Source organism: Bos indicus, chromosome X (assembly GCF_029378745.1).
Source record: "Bos indicus isolate NIAB-ARS_2022 breed Sahiwal x Tharparkar chromosome X, NIAB-ARS_B.indTharparkar_mat_pri_1.0, whole genome shotgun sequence".
NCBI lineage: Eukaryota > Metazoa > Chordata > Mammalia > Artiodactyla > Bovidae > Bos > Bos indicus.
This window is the reverse complement of record NC_091789.1, coordinates 133,822,233-133,837,278: the sequence shown is the minus strand read 5'-3', so window position 1 is coordinate 133,837,278 and position 15,046 is coordinate 133,822,233. Positions and strand designations below refer to the sequence as shown.

General features: G+C 41.0%; 1 non-coding gene and 1 pseudogene across 1 annotated transcript; one reads left to right on the top strand and one right to left on the bottom strand.

The window, feature by feature from the left end:
* Positions 1–1,927: 1,927 nt before the first annotated feature.
* LOC139181064 (ARL14 effector protein-like pseudogene) lies at positions 1,928–8,816 on the bottom strand (annotated as a pseudogene).
* On the top strand, positions 7,657–7,728 carry TRNAW-CCA (transfer RNA tryptophan (anticodon CCA)). Its single transcript has one exon. It is a non-coding gene; the product is annotated as a tRNA-Trp (tRNA).
* Positions 8,817–15,046: the final 6,230 nt, after the last annotated feature.

Genomic DNA, 15,046 nt, shown 5'->3' with positions numbered 1-15,046 from the left:
TAGGAACCATTATAATCAACAGATTTTTTCCAACAAGAAGTAAGCTTGTTTATTCCTGTAGCATAAAAATCTGTGCTTCACAAACAGAAATATAGACCAATGGAACAAGACAGGAGGCAAGAATATACAATGGGGCAAAGCCAACCTCTTCAATAAGCAGTGATGGGAAAACTGGATAGCTACATGTAAAAGAATGAAATTAGAACAGTTCTTAACACCATACACAAAGAGAAACTCAAAATGGATTAAAGATCTAAATATAAGACCAGGAAATATAAAACTCTTAGAGGAAAACACAGGCAGAACACTCAATATCATAAAGCAAGATCCTCTATGACCCACCTCCTAGAGGAATGGAAATAAAAATGAATGTAAACAAGTGGGACCTGATTAATTTAAAAGCTTTTGCACAGCAAACAAAACTATAAGAAGGGTGAAAAGACAACCCTCAGAACGGGAGAAAATAATAGCAAATCAAACAACTGACAAAGGATTAATTTCCAAAATATACAAGCAGCTCATTCATACAACTCAATAGCAGAAAACAACCCAATTAAAAAGTGGGAAAAGATCAAAACAGACATTTCTCCAAAGGAGACACACAGATGGCTAAGAAAGACATGAATAGATGCTCAATATTGCTCATTATGAGAGAAATGCAAATCCAAACTACAATGAAGTATCACCTCACACCGGTCAGAATGGCCATCATCAAAATGTCTACACACAGGAGAGGGTGTGGATAAACACTTGCACTGTTGGTGGGAATGTAAATTAATACAGTCACTATGGAAGACAGTATGGAGATTCCTTAAAAAACTAGGAATAAAACCACCATATAACCCTGTAATCCCACTGCTAGGCATATACCCTGAGGAAACCAAAATTGAAAAAGACACATGTACCCTAATGTTCACTGCAGCACTATTTAAAACAGCTAGGACATGGAAGCAACCTAGATGTCCATCGACAGATGAATGGATAAAGAAGTCGTGGTACATATACACAATGAAATATTACTCAGCCATAAAAAGGAACACATCTGAGTCAGTTCCAATGAGGTGGATGAACCTAGAGCCTATTATACAGAGTGAAGTCAGTCAGAAAGAGAAACATAAATACCATATACTAACACATATATATGGAATCTAGAAAGATGGTACCAAAGAATTTATTTGCAGGGCAGCAGTGGAGAAACAGACAGAGAGAACAGACTCGTGGACACGGGGAGAAGGCAGGAGAGGGTGAGATGTATGGCGAGAGTAACATGGAAACTTACTTTACCATATGTGAAATAGATAGCCAAAGGGACTTTGCTGTATATCTCCAGGATCTCAAACAGGGTCTCTGTACCAACGTAGAGGGGTGGGATGGGGAGGGAGATGAGAGGGAGGTTCAAGAGGGAGGGGACATACATATACTTATGGCTGATTCATGTTGAGGTTTGACAGAAAACAACAAATTATGTAAAACAATTATCCTTCAATTAAAAAATAAATTTAAAAAATTAATGAATAATTTAAAAAAAATCTGTGCTTCAGGATTTGGTTAAATTCTTGGAAAGCATTTTCTGCCTCCTGCTGGTTGTGGAAGCCTTCCCCCCACAAAACGTTGTCAGGATGCTTGAAGAAGTGGTGGGCGGTTGGCAAAAGGTCAGGAATATGGCGGATGAGGCAAAACTTTTGCACCAACCTAATATCACTATCAGGAATTTCTGATGGAAAGTGATTGGTATTTGCCAAAGAACAAAATATGGATTTGCTTTAGGAAAGGGGGAAAAAGTTTTATTTTTTTCTCTTGGGTCTAAAACACACACACTTTCTCACACACACAAAAAAATCAAAGTAAGGAAAATTAATTAATTTTTATTAATTAAAATTAATTATTAATGAATAATTAATAATTTTTATTAATGAATTTGCCACACAGAGATTTCGGGTGAGTTAGTCAGAGGCAAAATATTGAGGTCTCAGGTGAATATTTTCTAGTGGGTAAACATACATAGCCATTTGGTGGGATGGAGATAGGGGCCTTCAGTCTATTTTTAGCCCATTACGTCTGCAGCCTCAGCCAGTGCCTGCACAACTGTGTTCAGTGGAAAGTCTCTTTGTGCCGAATCCAAAGCTTCAGAAGAAGCAATTAAATGTTCATGAGAAGTAAACATGGAAAAGTGGAAAAAGCAATTTTCTCCTTACAGATCATTTGAATAAAACTTGATATCAAAGATGACTGAAGAGAAACTTTCCCGATGACGCTGTGGGTGTGAACATTTTCATAGAGATTTTCCCCTAAAAACAGTTTTGTGCAATAGCTGCCAAACCCGGCCCAGATGTTTCACAGCAGTCTTCTGAGATGGGATCTTCACTGAGGTCAGCAGAAACTCTAGCTGAATTGTCTCAAATCCTGTACCTACAAAACCAAATGCAACTTAGGTCTTAGGAATTTTGTACCACCTTGGTCAGTTCTGTGTGGCTGGTAACCTTAGCCACCAAAAAAATGCTTTAAAATGATTTGTATGAAACATTTAGATAAAAATTTGTCCTTTGAAGTCTGCTTCCAGTTGGCATTTTGGATATCACTTAAATTGAATCTCTGCTTTTGTGCTCATATGTTGGGCCACGGGGCCATGGGGCCTATTAAAGTTTTTTTTTTTTTAATTTCATTTTAATATTGTTAAAACAGTAACACTAAAAGATGAGACTATGAGTATGTAGTGCCAAGTCAATCCAAATGGCAATTCTGATTTAGAATTGATAAAGTGTAAGATCCTAACGGTAACTAGCTATTATAAACATAAGTTCTATGTCAAGACAAGCTCTCAGCTACAGAATTCTAAAAATCCTAAAACTCTATCTCCTAAGGTACCAGCAAAGAGGAGAGGGATTTTTAATCTGAGAGGAGAGTAGCAATGGAGTTGCTGGTTACCAGAGGAGGAATTTGAGTCATCACAGCAGGAAGGTTAGAGAAAGTGAAAGTGAAGTGGCTCAGTTGTGTCCGACTCTTTGCGACCCCATGGACTGTAGCCTGTCAGGCTCCTCTGTCTATGGGACTTTCCAGGCAAGAGTGCTGGAGTGGATTGCCATTTCCTTCTCCAGGGGATCTTCCCAACCCAGGAATCGAACCCAGGTCTCCTGCATTACAGGCAGACGCTTTACCGGCTTCAGAGAACACTAACTAGTCTAAACTCTATTTTTAAAACTTTCTTCCCCCCGTCCTAAAATTCATCCAGGAGAAAGCGGCTGGTTTAACTGCAAAGCAGAGAAAATTGATCAGCCTGGAGGGCTGGTCCTATTCAGAGAGGTCGAATGGCATCTTGCTGATGACCTCCCCATTCTCATCGACTATGGTGTCGTAGGCCCAGCGGCGGTTGCAGCGGCAAGTGGGCCCGCACTTGGTGGAGTTACACTTGGGGCACGGGTAGAAGCAACCCAGGCAGCCTTCATCAAGGCAGTCACACAGGTCAGCCTTATTGAAGGTGAGCCTGCCCTTTTCGTCATACTTGTTGACTTCACGTTTTTCAGGAACAAGCTCATTCTTCTTTGCCATTTGCCCTTTCTTTATCTGCTGCCTTACTTCAGGATTAAAGTTGGCTACCTGAGGCCCGGGATTTTGAAATGACAACTGTTTTAACTGCCGATCCAACCATTTCATTTGCTTCAGTTCCTTCTCGCTCGGTTTCTCAGGAGAACTTTGACGTGCAGGTCTCTCTCGCACGGAACTGCTCTTTTCTGCTTGTTCACTCATTTCTGCTCACCTGGGGACACAAACAAAGTCAGCAACCATTTGTGGGAGCTCAGTCAACCATGAGGACGCTGGAGCTGGTAAAAGTCATTTCAGAATGGGCCTATTAAGTTTTTACTTCAAACCTGGCTTAAGTGGATAGGAGCAAGTTTATCAACACCAACAAATCTTTGGACAAAAGTGCTTTTATCAGATAGTATTTCCTCCTTTATTTAACCATCTCTTTTGTCTATCAAATGTTTAAATAACCATTCATGTTTGTCTAGACTAGTACTTCTCAAACAATGTGCATATGAATTGTTTCATGATTATGATTATGATTAACTAGATTATGATTCAGTTAGGACTGGGGTGGGGCCAGAGAGTCTACCTTTCTAATGTATGCCCAGATTGTACTGATATTGCTAATTCCAAACCTACTTTGAGTCTTGAGGGCCTAGAGTTAAACCAATAGTGATCAGGGGCAAAAATTGCTTGGTCAGGGGCAAAAATTGCTTTGCTTTAATAGAAACCCAGTTATTTTTCTTAGGTCAGTGGCCCTAGGATAGAAAAACAACAGTTCTTTCTGTAAAGAATCTCTTTCTCTCCACAATGCCCCCCCCCACTGCCCCCACATAAGGCAAACTCTTGACTTTTCCTCCAGCTAAATTGGTTTGAACAAAGAAAATACTGTTTGAACCACTTCAGATCAATATACATATTCCTTGTTTCTAATGACTGTAGTAAGTAATGGAAATTGGACAGTCATTTTTAGCAATTGCCTTTTCTCTATAAAACATCAGCACGTGAGCTGTGGTTTATTTATTTATTTTGAAGTGACCTCCAGTTCTTCTCAGGAAATACTCTACAAACTACTTTAAGGTAATTCATCATATTGAATTAGTGATTGGTTTTTAAAAGGCTTTCTAAAGTCAGTACATTCTCAAGGACTTTCAGTGTCATTTCGTGTCTCTCCATGTCTCACTGTCTCCATGTGTATGTCTCTTCCCTCACCACTGCCCCCATCCCTCTGATTCTCTCCTAACTGGCCTATGTCCTGCAGACTCCACAAAGCTTCCCAAACTACTGATAATTGAAAGTAGAGAGGCAGAGGATGCCCATTTCTTTATGGACGTTCTGCCTAGCTTCAAGAAGCAAACTGGCCAGAAGGAAGAGAGACAGAGGATGGGGCATCAGCTGTGAGAGGATCACCATACTAGAGAAAAATTCCCTTTGCTTCTCACTGGAGAGTTTCAGGCAATTCCAGAGGACTGGCCACACTCTGTTTGATCCATACTACTAATTTCACACAACAGGTTCCCTTTTAGGTCTTCCTTGTCACTTGAATGATGTAGTGTCTACAGAGAGGGAAAAGGAAATGATTCCCCTGAATCTCTCTCCTGAACTGGATTTATGTGCTTGGATCTTGTTGAGTAAATACCCAGGACAGAAATAATACAGTTTCATAATTTCTATCTAAGTTACTCCAATGTCTTGGCAGGTCTAGAACACTTAGTTATTTTGTTACTCTTATTCTTTGAGTTTTAATTTCATAGTTGACTACTTACCTTACTTTTTTGGGGGAAAAAAAGGGTAGCAGCTACCTTTCTGATACATTACCCTAGACAGAGGAGCCTCAGGCATCACACTGCCAGGGATCAGACACCAGCACTGTCTTCACCACTATCTGACTTTAACTTAAGATGACTTCAGTTGCTTAACCTCAGTTTCCTCATCTGAAAATGGGGGTACTAATAGTACCTTCTCTATGGGTATGCCCTAAATTAGGTGCAGTGAGAACTTCAAAGATGATATAAGACCAGGTTTCTGCCTGCAAAGTTTGGCAATCTCCACTTGAGAGATCAAGTGTCTGCAGCTCACTGCAAGGACAGGGAAAGGTACTCCAGTTCAGATTCAGAGAACCCTATGGGGGGTGGGGTGCATAATAGTCAAATATCAATAGAGGCATCCCTATTTAGAACTAAGCTTTAAATCTTTTTTCTGCACCGCCCCCGCCAGTTTAGTGAGGTGCTCACTCAGTTGTGTCCAACTCTTTGCAACCCCATGGACTCTAACCTCCAGGCAAGAATATTGTCCATTTTCCAGGCAAGAATATTGGAGTGGGTTGCCATTCCCTTTTCCAGAACTAAGCTTTACATCTTAAAGAATTCCGGTTCATCCCCGTAATTGTAAAAAAAAAAAAAAAAAAAGTGTGTGTGTGTGCATGTGCAAATTTGCCACCATAATTCAGTCTAAAGCCACTATTTTTTTTTCATTCATTCAACAAATTTTGATCTGGAGTCTATCATATATGCTAGGAATTGTGCCCTACTTATTGCAGTCACAATTGCACACACAAGTCCAGAGTCCTTCAAGCAGTGGCCTTTACAAAAATGAATGCTACTGCTGCTAAGTCGCTTCAGTTGTGTCTGACTCGGTGCGATCCCATAGAGGCAGCCCACCAGGCCTCGCCATCCCTGGGATTCTCCAGGATAAAACACTGGAGTGGGTTGCCATTTCCTTCTCTAATGCATGAAAGTGAAAAGTGAAAGTGAAGTCGCTCAGTCGTGTCCGACCCTTTGAGACCCCCATGGACTGAAGCCTACCAGGCTCCTCTGTCCATGGGATTCTCCAGGCAAGAGTACTGGACTGGGGTGCCATTGCCTTCTCCGTACATGATACTAACAGGATATAAATCAAGTACAGTCCAAAACCAAGTTACTAAAGGACACAAAAGAAAATGTGAAAAAACAAGGGAAAGAGCTTGATGGCCTGGTGAAAAGAACATTTTGTGATCATTTTAAGCACTTTACTCATCCATATCACATGACAAATTCCATCTTTATGTGTGTAATGATTTTTATTAATTTTACCAAATGAAAGGATGATCTGAGAAATTTTCTACCAAGATACTTGTATGATTCACCATCTATCCTGCTTTTTCATTCCTATGCCCCCAAATTATCCTCAGTATGAATAGATTGAAACCACTTATGCCTTTGGGCATACATACCTGGTCTTCTTACATGGAATGATAGCCCTGATTTCGATACAACTCTCTCTCATACGTCAATAAACCCTTTCCTTACATATTCTCTCGTAACAAACACCTGTTCTAACTAAGTTGTTTACAATGTAACCACGGCCATCATTTACTTTACCTTTGCAATTATTTCTATCATCATGATATAATATGTGACAACGGGTTTGTGTATACGGAGGAAGCAAAGCTTCTATCAGATGTGCAACTAGAAATAAGTGATTTACAAATATCATGCATCTGAAATACAAAGAATAGAGATGAACTTCATGTATTTGAGATCCTCCTTCAGAGGCCTATCTCCTCTTCCACTCAGTTAATCAAATGCAGATAACTTCATGGACCCAATGATACCCAGAGCAATACAGAGGTGGGGGTAAAGAAGTGAGGACATCAGAGCAGCTGAGAGTTTCTGGGAAGTCTTGAGTATGCAAATTCAGATTTCACCTTGGCCTGAAAATATGCCAAGCACATTAGTAGAAGTCTGAAGATGTGACATGCCTGAGGATTGTGGGGAGAGATATGGTGTATATATGCATAAGATCACACATGTCAGGTACATTAAAACAATACAGAAACAAAAATGAATAAATTGGGGTAAAAATCTTTCACTCTTCAGTTAAGGAAAATATCTGTGTAGGCCAATTTTAAGGCACAGTATTTGTTTTGGAAACAGGCATCAAGACTCTGGTGGAAAAACTCAAAGTTTAGTTATGAATAGCTGTGAACCAAACACAAAACTGATTCTCAATAAAAGAAAATAGAATCAGGTTACAATGATACCTTTTACTGCTGGAGCACTGTAATAGCCCAATGTGCTGGATACTGCAAGTAAAATCACCAGGCAGCCTAACAGATGTGGCCATTTTATGTTCAGCTATGGCACACTCAAGACTTCCCTGGTGGCTCAGACGGTAAAGCGTCTGCCTCCAATGCAGGAGACCCGGGTTCAATCCCTGGGTCGGGAAGATCTCCTGGAGAAGGGAACGGCAACCCACTCCAGTATTCTTGCCTGGAGAATCCCATGGACGGAGGAGCCTGGTGGGCTTCAGTCCACGGGATCGCAAAGAGTCGGATATGACTGAGCAACTTCACTTTCTATAGCACACTCAACTTTTGACATGAGATATGTTTGTGAACCAGAATTGTTAGCTTAAACCCCAGGGCCTCTTAAACCCTTGACCTCTCTCAAAAATGTTGGGAGGATATGTTGAGGCAAACAGTTTAGGGAAATTCAAAATAGAAATAAATGCTCAGTGAGTGCATTTGAACCCTTGACATTCCAATCCTCTTGGTCAGGAAAGATCTTGGTATTTTCACAGGGAAATATTTTTTCTGTGGAAAATCTTTGAAGGTAATATTATTTTCTTCTTGTTACTCAACTATTTACTTGTCATAAAATGAAGTAAAAAAAACTCTGAGCCCAACCACATAAAAGTCTTAAATGCATGAGCTTTATCATTATCTTTCTTACCATAGTTCTGTTAGTCCTTAAATTTCATGGTGCTGAAAATATCCTTTTTGTGTTTCTTTTCTGGATTGTTCTCCCTCTGAGCAATGGTTACCAGAATCTTTTAGAATGACATGTATTTGCTAATTAGATTAAAGGCGAGCTAATGGAAGACTTTTTCCCCCCAACTATCTGGGTGATACTCTTGATCTGGAAAACAGATGTTTCAACATCTTTTTACATCTTTGTGTTCATGATTACAGTAAGGTTTCAGAATATTCCAAATGATTCCAATTCACTTTCCACATAGTTGGAAGCAGGAATCCGTTAAGATGAACCCCTTTACACTTACATGTAATAATAGGAGGTGAAAGAAGGTAGAAAAGGGAGGGAGGAGTCCATTAGACTTGTTCTTGGTTGATGTTTTTTATACTTCTCTCAGCTCTCAAAACTGTCTTTTTGTTTAATTCACTTATTGAAGCAGTTGATGTTTTTTATTATCCCATGCACACAGATTAAAAATATTAAAATATACTTACGAAGTGGAAGATGAAAGATAATCCTTATTTAGGTGGTTACACCACTTTCACCGAAGACAGTCCTTTTACCTAAAACACCATAAAAAGGCAGTTTATCATCTATTCATTAGGGGGGAAATATGTTAAATGTAACACACAAATAAAATCTCCTGTCCTTCCCAATAATTGTGTCTCTTAACTTGCATCTTTCATCTAAAAATGTTTATACAAGTTTTGTAGGCCATTGGTATTTGAGAAAATGGGAGGAAAATGGTTATTACTGAAATAGTTTTAATGAAAAATAGTTACAAATGTTCAAATTATGTTAAAAAAAAAAAAAGCAAAGGGGGCAAAAGAAATCTTATTACAGTAGTACCCTGGCTGAAAGTTTCAACAAATTTAGTCTTTTAAAAAAACCTTCAGTAATAGTAATAATGAAAGAGATCCTTTTCGTTTAACAGCAAGAATGATTAAGTTGGCATTAGAAAAACTTCACATTTTCCATAACTGATACTGGGAATCAAAGATTATGAGAACTTTGTCTATATTTGAGGTTATACAAAAGCCTTGATGTATACAGAAGTGGAAATTCTTAGGTCCTGCACCCAGAAATTCCAATTCATTAAGTCTGGGGGTTGCCTGTGACTCTGCATTTTTAACAAACAGTCCTGGTGATTTTGATGTTGGAGGTCCAGGGACCACACCCGGAGAAGGGTGGTTGTGTAACCCTTCTGAGATTGTAACAGAGCCCAGCTCTGCCTGCCATCCTCTGATCACACAGCTGTTGCTAAATATCCTTCAACAAAAATCTTTAGGGAGATGACTTTCATACAGTTTGATATCTTGAGATACTTTCTGAGTGATCCTCATTTATTACAGTTAAGCACCTTTGATTAATTCACTATACTCCTCCTGAAATTAGTGAACTATGAGGGTGTATCTGGTAACTGTCTACAACCACACTACATATTTGGCCAGAACCCTCTGGTTAAATAGAGGTGGGGCTGCCTATTCACCAAGATTTGAAATACAAATGAAATATTAGAATTGAAATGAAGGACTCTTAGCCTACCACCATTATATACTAGGGTCTTCCCTGGTGGCTCAGAGGTTAGTGTCTGCCTGCAATGTGGGAGACCTGGGTTCAGTCCCTGGTCTGGGAAGATCCCCTGGAGAAGGAAATTGAAACCCACTCCAGTACTCTTGCCTGGAGAATCCCATGGACGGAGGAGCCTGGTAGGCTCCCTGGAGTCGCAAAGAGTCGGATGCAACTGACCAATTCACTTTATTATATACTGGAGAAGAGATGATGTCATTTGGAGCAAATCATAAGAGACAGCGCCCATACATTAAAAAGTTGTGGAAAGGGTAAAGAGAAGGGGTTGAATTTAGACAAAGATCTGGTTATTTTGACACCTGGTATATAGTATAGTCTGTTTTGCTGAATTTCACCAGCTCTTGCTTCTGTGTATCTTCCTAAATAAAATTAGATGTGTTCCTGCAAGCAGAATGTAAGAAGGCTTCTGGTGAATTCTAGACTGTCTCTGAGTAGTGTGTCCCTCATCACAAATACCTGGAGTGGGGGAGGATCCAGAAAGCTGCCACGCCCACAGAACTGCGTTTCTGTGCCTGCAACGAGTGCTGGAGCAGTTCTACAAAGGAGGCCAGACAAGCGCTTACAAATGAGGCACAAGGTAGAGTTCCTACGGGATCCAACTACTTATTTCTTCCCTCCTTACCCACCCTTCGTTTCTCCTCTGTTGACACCATGCAGAAGGGAAGTGTGGAAGAATGTATTATTTGTTTGAAATTTCTCCTTCTATTCTCTGTATTGTGCCATAGTTTCACGAGGTAGATTATACTTCTCCATCCCATTGACCTTGAAATTAGCCATATGACTCCTCGGGCTAAGGGAAAATGGGCACAAGTTATCATTAATGAGTTCTGCGCTGAGATATTAAAGGGCATTGCAAATTTCTGCCAAGTTCTTCGTGTATTTCTGTCATCTGCCATGAGAAGTGCATACCCCAGGAAGCTGCTGACTGCAAAATGAGACACATATGAACAGACCTCAGTCTGATTCACAGCCTTAAGCAGAGCTGCCATAAGTGACCCACAGACACATGAGTAAGAACATCAATGGTATCTTAGTCAACCACTAAGATTTAGGGGTGGGGTGTTTGCTATGGAGCAGCATTATAGCATTAGCCGAATAACACACTAGGGTAACTGCCATTTACTTGAGACTCACTCCTTGCCAAGCACCACTAACATTAGCTCCCTTAATCTATAAAATTTCCTTCTGAGATCTGCTAATACTTCCATCTTTCATGAAACATCTGCTCAGAGAAGGCAAGGACTCATAGCTAACAAGTGGCTGAGCCAGAAACTCAAATTCACGTTCAAATATTGCATTGGCCAAAAAGTTCATTTGGGTTCTTGTGACATTTCATGGAAAAACCAGAATGAACATTTTTGCCAACCCAATACAATGATTATTCCATGACTTTTTCCTATTTTTTCTGCAGTTGAAACCACAGGTGATAGCAACAACCATCACATAAAGCACAAGTTCACTCTTTTATGAAGGGCACTTTCCCGAGTCTTTTCAATCCAATTACTAATTGGGGTACTTAAATTCTGTTTAGTTCTGCTCTAGATTGAATCGTAGCCCATGAGATTTGAAATGGGAAGTCTTTAGTTCAGAAAGAATTGTGCTTTAGAAACCACAGGAAGGCTTAACATAGATTGGAATATTCTGAGGTGATAGGTAGGAGAGAAAATGTACCAGATAAAAACCCGTTGAGCCAGTGTTTTGAGCTTTTCTTGACTAAACCAGACAGATTCCACAGAAACTACTCAAGATCCTCCCTTGTGACCCCACTGCAAGAGACAACCATTCAGAAAGCACCGCCAGGATTGTTGCAGTGACACTCAGGAGCAAATATTTCCCATCTCTGGCTGCCCAATAGAATCACTTGGAGACCTTGAGGAAAAAAAAAAAAAAAAAATTCTGGGCCCTGCTGACAAACAAACTTAATTGACATTTCTGGGTGAGAAGCTGAGCATTTTTTGTTGTTGTTGTTGGGGGGAATGTGAATTTTTTAAAGTTCCCCAGGTAATTCTATTTTCTTTGACCACACTGAGTAGTGTGTGGGAAACTAGTTCCCAGATCAGGGAACAGACCCTAGTCACTCCCCCACCCCCATCTACAGTGGAAGCATAGAGTCCCAACCATTGGACCACTAGGGAAGTCCCCCAGGTGAGTCTAATAGGCAGCCAGAGTTGCGACCCACTAAGCTACACTGGTGGAGAAGGCATTGGCAACCCACTCCAGTACTCTTGCCTATAAAATCCCATGGACAGAGGAGCCTAGTAGGCTGCAGTCCATGGGGTTGCAAAGAGTCGCACATGACTGAGCGACTTCACTTTCACATTTCACTTTCATGCATTGGAGAAGGAAATGACAACCCACTCCGGTGTTCCTGCCTGGGGAATCCCACGGATGGCTGAGCCTGGTGGGCTGCTGTCTATGGGGTCTCACAGAGTTGGACACAACTGAAGTGACTTAGCAGCACCAGCAGCAAGCTACACTGGTGGCTCAGATGATAAAGAATCTGCATGTGATGCTAGAGACCTGGGTTCAATCCCTGGGCTGAGAAGATCCCCTGGAGGAGAGTGTGGTAACCCACTCCAGTATTCTTGCCTGGAGAATTCCATGGACAGAGGAGCCTGGCGGGCTACAGTCCACGGGGTCGCAAAGAGCTGGACACAACTGAGCAGCTAAACACAGTGCAAGCTGTAATAGAAGATGGGCTTCCCTGGTGGCTCAGTGGTAAAGATTCCACCTGCTAAAGTAGGATATGTGGGTTCCGTCCCTGGGTGGGGAAGATCCCCTGGAGGAGGGCATGGCAACCCACTCCAGTATTCTTGCCTGGAGAATCCCATGGACAGAGGAGCCTGGTGGGCTACAGTCCATGGGATTACAAAGAGACATGATGGAGCGACTCATGTCAACAACAACAAAAGCTAGAAGATGGACACAGAAAATGTATTTGCTGATTTGCTGATATTTAACATTAAAAGCCAATTCTAGCCAATGACTCACTCATGGAGACTGGAGTGTCAGCTTTGCGTGTCTTTAAACTTCCTACCTACTCTCCTATCATCATTCTGTACTATTTCTCTTTCCTCCGTGGAATATTTACTGAATCTATAGTTATTTACTGAAATCCATATTTATGTTAATTCCTAAAGTGGAGTTTGCCAAGGGCTAGACTGTAAAAGTTTATAGAGTTTGTAAACAATTCACTAAAACTGTTATCTGCTAAGTTAAAGAGGAGAGATGTCAGTGGCTTCATTGGCCAAATAAATAAAGCCCAGACTGCCATTTATAGTGATTGTATACATGGTTCATGCTGCTGCTGCTGCAGTCGCTTCAGTCGTGTCCGACTCTGTGTGACCCCATAGACGGCAGCCCACCAGGCTCCCCCGTCCCTGGGATTCTCCAGGCAAGAACACTGGAGTGGGTTGCCATTTCCTTCTCCAATGCATGAAAGTGAAAAGTGAAAGGGAAGTCACTCAGTCATGTCCGACCCTCAGCGACCCCATGGACTCCAGCCTTCCCGGCTCCTCCATCCATGGGATTCTCCAACAAGAGTACTGGAGTGGGGTGCCATTGCCTTCTCCGTACATGGTTCATACTCTCCTATGAATATTTTGGAGCACTGACATTCTAGTTTAATTTGCACATACAAGTTCCCAAGAATTACCTGTGACTGGCATAGCCCGAGATTGAGACATGCATGCTATCTTGCTCCTGCATACAGACACCCCTTGTGGCACTTATCTGACTGCCTCCCTGGGTATGTGGGAAACTTTCTCTTTCTTTTACAGTAAGATACACAACTCTCTAACTGCACTGGTGGCAACTGATTTTTTTTTTTTGATGCATTTGAATGAAAATAATATCTAAGACTTATGGAGTATTGTCTATGTGCCAGGCACTATCCTCAGTGTTCTACATGCATTAACTCATTTAATCCTTAACTCTATGAGGTAGATGATCTAGTTATTGTCCTCATTTTACAGAAGAAAAAAACTGAGGCACAGAAAAATTAAGTAAGGTGTCTAAGGTCACACACCTATTAAAGGATAAAGCTGGAATATGAAGCCAGAAAGTCTAGTTCCAGAATCTGGATTTTGAGCCACTAGAAATACCACATCCCTTAGTAGGCAGTAGGTAACTTTCTTTCAACTTTAGTAGGTAGGGGACTGATCTGAGTACATTTTAGGAGAGACTGTAGAGCAACCAGTAGTCTCCTCAATGCTAGTGGAAGTGCAAACTGGTACAACCACAAAGAAACTGTTTGCTAACAGTTAATACCTACTAAAGCTGAACACCTGCTTACCCTATGACCCAGTAATTCCTGGGTACATATCCCAAAACAGTGCATACGTGTGTTGATGAAAGGACATGAATTTGGGTGTTTGTAACAGCACTGAACTGGAAACTACCCAAAGGTCCATCAACAGGAAAGCGGATAAACACATTCTAGTGTATTTATACCGCTGTGCAGCAATGAGAAGAAACAATGTATCACTACACAGAGTAATAAGGAAGGCTGTCACAAACAGAATGCAGACTGAGAGAAGTCAGGAAAAAAGAGCACAGGCTATAAGTTTCAATTTATATAGAGTACAGAGGCAGGCAAAAGGAATCTCTGCTATTAGGGGTCAGGCTGTTGTTTACCCCAAGGGGGAGAAGCTGTGTCTGGAATGAGTATTTGGGGGAGGGGGCTTCTGGGGTTGTGGGTAAAGATTTATTTACTTATTTGTGCTAAGTGGCTTGTGGGATCTAGTTCCCAGACCAGGGATTGAAACCATGCCCCCTGCAGTAGAAACACAGAGTCCTAACCACTGGACTGCTAGGGAAATCCCAAGTCCTCTTCATTGATCTGGATGGCAACCCACTCCAGTACTGGTGCCTGGAAAATCCCATGGACAGAGAAGCCTGGTAGGCTACAGTTCATGGGGTCGCAAAGAGTCGGACACAACTGAGCGACTTCAATTTATTGGCTACAGCATGTTTAAAGTTCTGAAAGTTCAGTGAGCTTTACATTTAGGTTACATGCACTATTCTGTATGTACACTATCTATCAATAAAAAATTTGCAAGGGTACTACCTGTTATCAAATATTACCTAGGAGATTTCATTAAATATTTTCAAATAAACAATGCATATATAAGGAATGTAGTCATTCCAGGCAATCAAAGAGTAGGTTTCTGCTATCTCTAGTTCTTCCCCCACTTTCCTGC